Here is a 6,617-nt window from a genome sequence, read left to right as displayed (position 1 = left end):
AACAAACACCACGGTCGCACACTGACGCAACCCATGACATTTTTTTAAGTATCGGTACTAAATTAACGTGGTATAGTATCCTTTTTAACGGCAGGGAACCGCGGTACCATACTAATACCGGTATACCGTGCAACCCTACTTGCAACATGATGACGACGCAAGACGAGAGGAGGGGCTAAATTCAAAATTGACTAATTCATAATGGAAAGACAGCAAGACAGCCAATCAAGAGCCCAGCGGGGCAGGGCTAACAGGGCAGAGGCGACTTTCCACAAAAAAATTGCTTGTAATGGGCATGCACCGTAAGGCGGGCGGTGCGGCGCACAATTACTCAATTGCCAGTTGACAGTGAGGCCACACTTGCGCAACGTTTGAAGCAGGCTGTCGCTGGTGCCCATTCACTTTGTATTGGATCGCGTAGCCAAGTATCCCAGCATGCTTTGCAAGGCGCCGATGAGCAGCGTGTTCAATACAAAGTGAATGGGCAGCAGCGACAGCCTGCGTCAAATGTCGTCTAAGTGTGGCTCCACCGTGAGCAGGCGATTGCACGCAGCGGGCGCGCTACGTCTGCAAACACGTGCAGCGACTGAACTGCGTCTGTGAGCACGCTCAGCGGCCGTGCTGCGTCCGCAACCACGCTCAAGGGCAAACCAAGGCATGGTAGAAATGAGCACTGCCAGTTGAGCGGGCGAGCGAGGCATGCTAGAAAGGAGCATGCAATATTTCTAGTCTATAGGCTAGCGATCCCCACATTACATTGCATAAAATTGCATAAAGGGGAGGTGTTATATAACCTGACGCTGCCAGATGGACGGTATAGCTCCACATAGTTTCACTAAACCAGTCGATCTGGGAATGCAGTAACCAGACCCACTGACGGAGGCGGGCACTTTTTCCAAGCTACTTGGCAGGTGATTGGATGACCCATCTGTCTATCACCGCTGGTGGGTGTTAACTTCAACCAATCAGATCGCTGAAGGTGCCTGTGCATGATCTCCGTGGTATTCATTGATTGAGTCCTCACGGTCGTAAAGTCACCTTCGAAGCATTTAGTTAGATTATAACGAACTAGTTGTGTGGCTTAGCCTTCCCAAATGTTGAGGGTCGTTTTTTAGAATTTAATACATAGAATTGGGAACGTTACATTCAATTTCATTCAGACTGCCTGTCACTTCCGCGGTGGCAGCCATGTTGACGAGTGAAAAGAACTACAAAGACCATGTACCCACTACTTGCCCAGACGAGCCTGAGCCCGCCTACGGCTGCCGCTGATTCGTCGGGCCGGCATGGTTCGACCAATCATCTTAACTGCCTGTGCATGACAAGATGGATACGTCGAGAGAATCTCTTTTGATCTCGCGAGGTTATCCATCTTGCAAGCAAGGTTAGGTGTTATAGTCTCCCATCCAAATTTAATTTAGCCTGTTGATTGTCTTCTGCTTCTGCTGCACAGGCAGAGAGGTGTGAATTTTGTGTCACACTGTGCACACTGTGCAGATTGCCACGGTGCAGGTGGTAATCTATCAAACCAAACATGTATCTCACCTCACTGGTGAAGTTAGATCACAGTGTTGACTAATTCTAGGTGACAACTCAAACTCCCACGATGTTGTTTGACCTTGATATTTGAAGATTGTTCATTTTTTTCTCCCCATCTGAGCTGTTATGCGTTATGTCCCCACCACTTTTCAACACAAAGTGACAGCCTTGGTATATATGATGTAATTACCATTGTTATAGGTGGATAGTGCAAAAAGTTCCAATGTAAATTACATTAGCCATGAAGGAGTCCTCCGTTAATAGAGATTTCAGCCCAGGGGCGGAAACCATCGTCTGGTTCCCTGCACCCCCTCCCTTAAGTGGCATCACCGATGACATAGTATGGCATCACTGATGATGTCACAATGTCTATGACATCACTGATAATGTCACAATGTGACATCATCAGTGGGACATCATCAGTGGGTATGACATCATCAGCCACCACTGGCCCACTCGATGAGTGTGGGGCATGACATTATCAGTGGGCATGACATCATCAATCGGGGGTGTTTGCATGCTCAGTTGATGGATTATGTTTGTTTATTTACTAATAGGATATCATCAGGGTTAATGGGGACAAAGCAGTACTGATGATAGCTTTCTGCCAGTTTTGGACGTTTGACAATGGAGAGAATATGTGTCGATGAATCAGCTTTAAAGGCAGTGGATGGCTATGTGGAGTACAGAAGGATTGTGGGTGATGATGATGGAGGAAGACTGTTCACTCCAGAGCAATATGAGGAGTACAAGAGGAAGGTGCTTCCTCAGAGAGTGAACAACAGGCTGTATGTGAGCTTCGGGGTGCCAGGAGGCATCGACTGCAAACTCATTGGCCCTGAGACACAATGCTTCTGCACCCACAGGTACAAGCAACATAAGACAGAATTTGACATGGTTCCCCCTGAGAGGCCCCTGGCCCTCCTGTGCCGGGTCAGGGGTTGTCACTGTCCCGCCTACCAGTACGTCCCCCAAAGCGGGTCGCAGCCTGTCCGCTGCAGGTGTAAACACCTGCCTCAAGATCACAGTGAGGCTACTGGGCACTTGTGCAAGAAGTGCTCCTCCTGTTCTGGGTTCCAGAGCCCCTTCACCTGTGGGTGTGGCCAGCCAAGCTCCGCCCATCACACCCTAGTTGAGACGAAAGCAGAGAGGGAGGCACGGGGTCGGCCGGTGGGCAGGGATGTCCCCTATGCCGCCATGGGGGGGCTGACGGGGTTCAGCTCCCTGGCAGACGGTTACCTCGCACTGGAGGCCAGTGGCTCAGATGGTCCTCCATTCTCTGCCTGGTGTCCTGGACAGTCTGCATCATTCCAGCCACATGTGGTTGAGAGGTCAGATGGAACCACTTCGCCTCCCGGCCCGACAGAGAGCACATGGCAGAGAGGCTCAGCATCAAGGGTCAACCCAGCCTCTAAAGCATCCAGCTCTGTCCTCAGTAAGACGTCCAACCATCAGTGAGATGTACCTTCCACCAAAGAGCCCAATCTGTCAAATACCACCGACTGTAAATGTGTGAACTATCAACATTTATCATATCAAGTAAATCTTGCAAGAATTATGGCATCGGCTAGTGCGTGGTATGAGTGAACTCTGGAATTTAAGATCTGGTGCTGTAACGAAGAAACAAAGCTCTAAAGCTAAAAACGCTGAATCCAGCGCGGATCACAAAATGGAGGACGCCATCAGGAAAATGGTCAGCGAACTAAAATCAGACATCACAAGCCAAATCGGTGAGTTTAGATCCGATTTTCAAGAATTCCGAGTTGAGATAAGAAGTGACTTTAACAATTTACAAAAAGAAGTTAAAGCGTTGGCTTTGGATTTAAAGGTTACAACGGATAGAGTGGATGCCGCCGAGATCAGAATAAATCAAGTGGAGGAGCGGGACGGAATTGTTACTGAATCTCTCACACACCTGCTGCAGCAACAAACAAAATTAGCAGAAAGAGTGGAATACCTGGAAAATAAATCCCGCCAGCTTAACATCAGAATCTACCAGGTTAAAGAAGGGAGCGAAGGAGAAGACATGGTGGGCTTCTTAAAAGCTTTATTTGCAGATAAACTGGGAATCACTGGAGAAAGTCTCACCATTGTGCAAGCTCACAGATCGGCCGCAAGCAGGCCAATGTTAGAAGGAGCTCCCCCCAGATCCATCATAGCCCGTTTTCTACAGTGGGACATGAAGCAGAAAGTGTTGCACTCTGCTTGGGCGAAGAAAGTAATCACTCATCAGGATGTGCAGATCTTTTTTGACCAGGATTTCTCCCCCAAGCTGCAGCAAGAGAGGAGCCTCTATGCGCCCATCAGGAAACAGCTCAAAGAGAAGCAAGTCAAATCCCATGTGATTTATCCATCCAAGCTAAAAGTCTTCACCGTAGTAGATGGCATCCAGATGTACCCCACCGCTAACGAAGCAAGGCGAGACCTCACCCAGAAGGGCCTCATCACCGGCGATCATCTGAACAAGGCGCACCCGGCTCAGGTGCATTCAGCGACCCCCAGCAGTGGAGGATGGTTGCAGCAGCGCGCAGGGACTCACAGACAGCAGATGAACCCAAGCAAAGCGGACGATCTGCTAAAAGCTCTGGCAAGTAACATCAATAAATGAACTGTCCATGAGCCTTATCCAGGCTAAGAGAAATATGACACATTGAACGAATATTACTGTCTCATGTTGGGAATGGCTCTGGAGTATTTGGGGCTGGAATGTATATATATAGGAGTGTGTGTGTGTGTGTGTGTGTGTGTGTGTGTGTGTGTGTGTGTGTGTGTGTGTGTGTGTGTGTGTGTGTGTGTGTGTGTGTGGGTGTGTGTGTGTGTGTGTGTGTGTGTGTGTGTGTGCGCGCGCGCGTGTGTGTGTGTGTGTGTGTGTGGGTATATGTTTATAAATATGGTAATGTTAATAATGGTTATATTAAAAACTTTTTCTTTTCTTCCATGGTATTATTTTTTTTTGGTTTAGCTCTGAGTGCCTATAGGCTAGATAAATAAGGGATGAATGTTAACATGTATATGGTATGTATGTTTGTATGTGTATGTGTGTAGTCTAAGTGGGTATATGTATGCATGTGTGTATGTATATATATATGTGTACGGTACATGCGTATGTATGTATGTGTATATGTGTATATATATATATAACGTTTTTCTTTTGTTGTTTTTTTTTCTTTATTTTAAAGAAGGGGAGGGGAGGGGAGGGGGGGGGAAGGGGAAAAAAATATATATAATTTTTTTTTAAAGGTGTACTATGTAAAAAGGGGAAAAAATCTTTCCCCCTCTTCTTCCTTCCCCCTCCCATAATTATTGTTGTCATTATTACTATTAGGATTATTAACATACCTCGGATATTCCTTCTGACATAAATTAGTCGACACAAAATAAAGCCTTACGCTTCTAATTTCAATGTCCCTTATTACGGTTAGATATAATAACTCAGTCTCCCGTTATTAATATATATATTATAGAGGGGACCCCAGGGAGTGTTGGTGTTGTGTATTAGATGCCTTCACCAAATTACTTATGGTATTGCTCTCATAATTTGGGGATGAGATGCATGGGTGGGGGGGGAGGGGTAGTATGTTCACATTTATGTTTGTGTATTGTGTTTAACTGTGTGTTTTTTTATTTTTATTTTGTAAAGGGTAGGACGACAGGTGTTGAGTTTGTCCAGGGGGCAAGGGTTAGCGGTAATTTGACTCTAATGATCATTTGTTTGATTGCATTTCCTTTGTTGATGGTCACAGGCACTGTGTTCGGGCGGATTGCGCGTTTTTTCGGAACCAACTATCTGAGGTATGGCAGAGCTTAACATCTTGAGCTGGAATACGGGCGGTCTGAATTTTCCTCATAAGAGGACCAGTACTTTAAGCTTATTACGCCGCAAGAAAATTGACATTGCATTATTACAGGAGACACATCTTTTGAGTTATGATGTTAGACGCCTTGCCGATAAAAATTATCATGTGATTGCTTCATCATCATCTTGTACAAAGACCAGGGGTGTAGCCATTGTAGTAAAAAGGAATCTCAAAATTAGGATTCACGATACTTGGTCGGATACAGCTGGCAGGATGGCCATGGTTAAAGCGGAAATCAGTGGCAGGAAGATGGCACTTCTATCTGTGTATGCACCAAATTCCTTCGACAAGTTCTTTTATAGCAACTTGACAAAAACTATGCTGGAGCTGACTGATTACTCATTTATAGTCGGGGGGGATTTTAATACAGTCTGGAATGCAGCCGTTGACAAAACAGGTCAATCTGAAACAAGAGACCAGAAACTGGCATCTTCTGCCTTAAAAGCCTGGGCCAACATGGTGGGGCTTGTTGATATGTGGCGTTTGATTAATCCTTCAGTTAAAGATTTTTCCTTTTTCTCTGGCCGACATAAAACGAGCTCAAGAATTGATTATGTGTTTGCATCTCCTAAGTCATTTCAATGCATCTATGATGTTGCTTTGCTTCCTATTGCCCTCTCTGATCATAAAGGAGTGCTTTGCTCAATAGTCTTCAGTAAGGTCTCATCTCGTGCACCGCGATGGCGGTTTAACACGGCTTTATTGGAACAAGAGGATTTTAGGACACAATTTGTAGGTAAATTTACTGAATTTTTGGAATTTAATGTGGGATCAGTTGACGACTCTAGAATATTGTGGGACTCGATCAAGGGATTCATTAGGAGTAACACTACGCTATTTGCTTCTAATCAGCGTAAAGCACGCTTATCTAAATTACAAGAATTAGAGAATGAATTTGGTAGGTTAGACTCCGCCTTATCAGTCAACTATTCAGAACAAATAGCTCTACAACGTGAACTAGTCAAAAAAGAAATTAATGTTATTCTTAAACAGCACTCAGAGTTCTTAATTCATAGAACTAGACAACGATACTATTTCCATGGATCGAGACCGAGCCACCTATTAGCCATGAAAATTAGAACAAATGATCAGTTTTCTGATATCCCATCAATAAAGTCACAGGCAGGTAACATTACTACAGATCCCACCGAGATTAATAACACTTTTCGCAGTTTTTACACTGATCTATATAAATCCGAGGTGTCTTTTGATCAGGACAAA

At 45.3% G+C, this 6,617-nt stretch overlaps 1 pseudogene across 1 annotated transcript; it reads left to right on the top strand.

The window, feature by feature from the left end:
• Positions 1-2,166: 2,166 nt before the first annotated feature.
• On the top strand, positions 2,167-2,997 carry LOC310784974 (protein FAM221A pseudogene; annotated as a pseudogene). The gene has a single exon. The product of its transcript is annotated as a protein FAM221A pseudogene (transcript).
• The last annotated feature ends 3,620 nt before the right edge of the window (positions 2,998-6,617 follow it).

The sequence above is a fragment of the Poromitra crassiceps genome (genome assembly GCF_964638095.1).
Source record: "Poromitra crassiceps genome assembly, chromosome: 11".
Classification (NCBI taxonomy): Eukaryota; Metazoa; Chordata; class Actinopteri; order Beryciformes; family Melamphaidae; genus Poromitra; species Poromitra crassiceps.
This window is presented reverse-complemented; position numbering and strand designations above follow the sequence as displayed.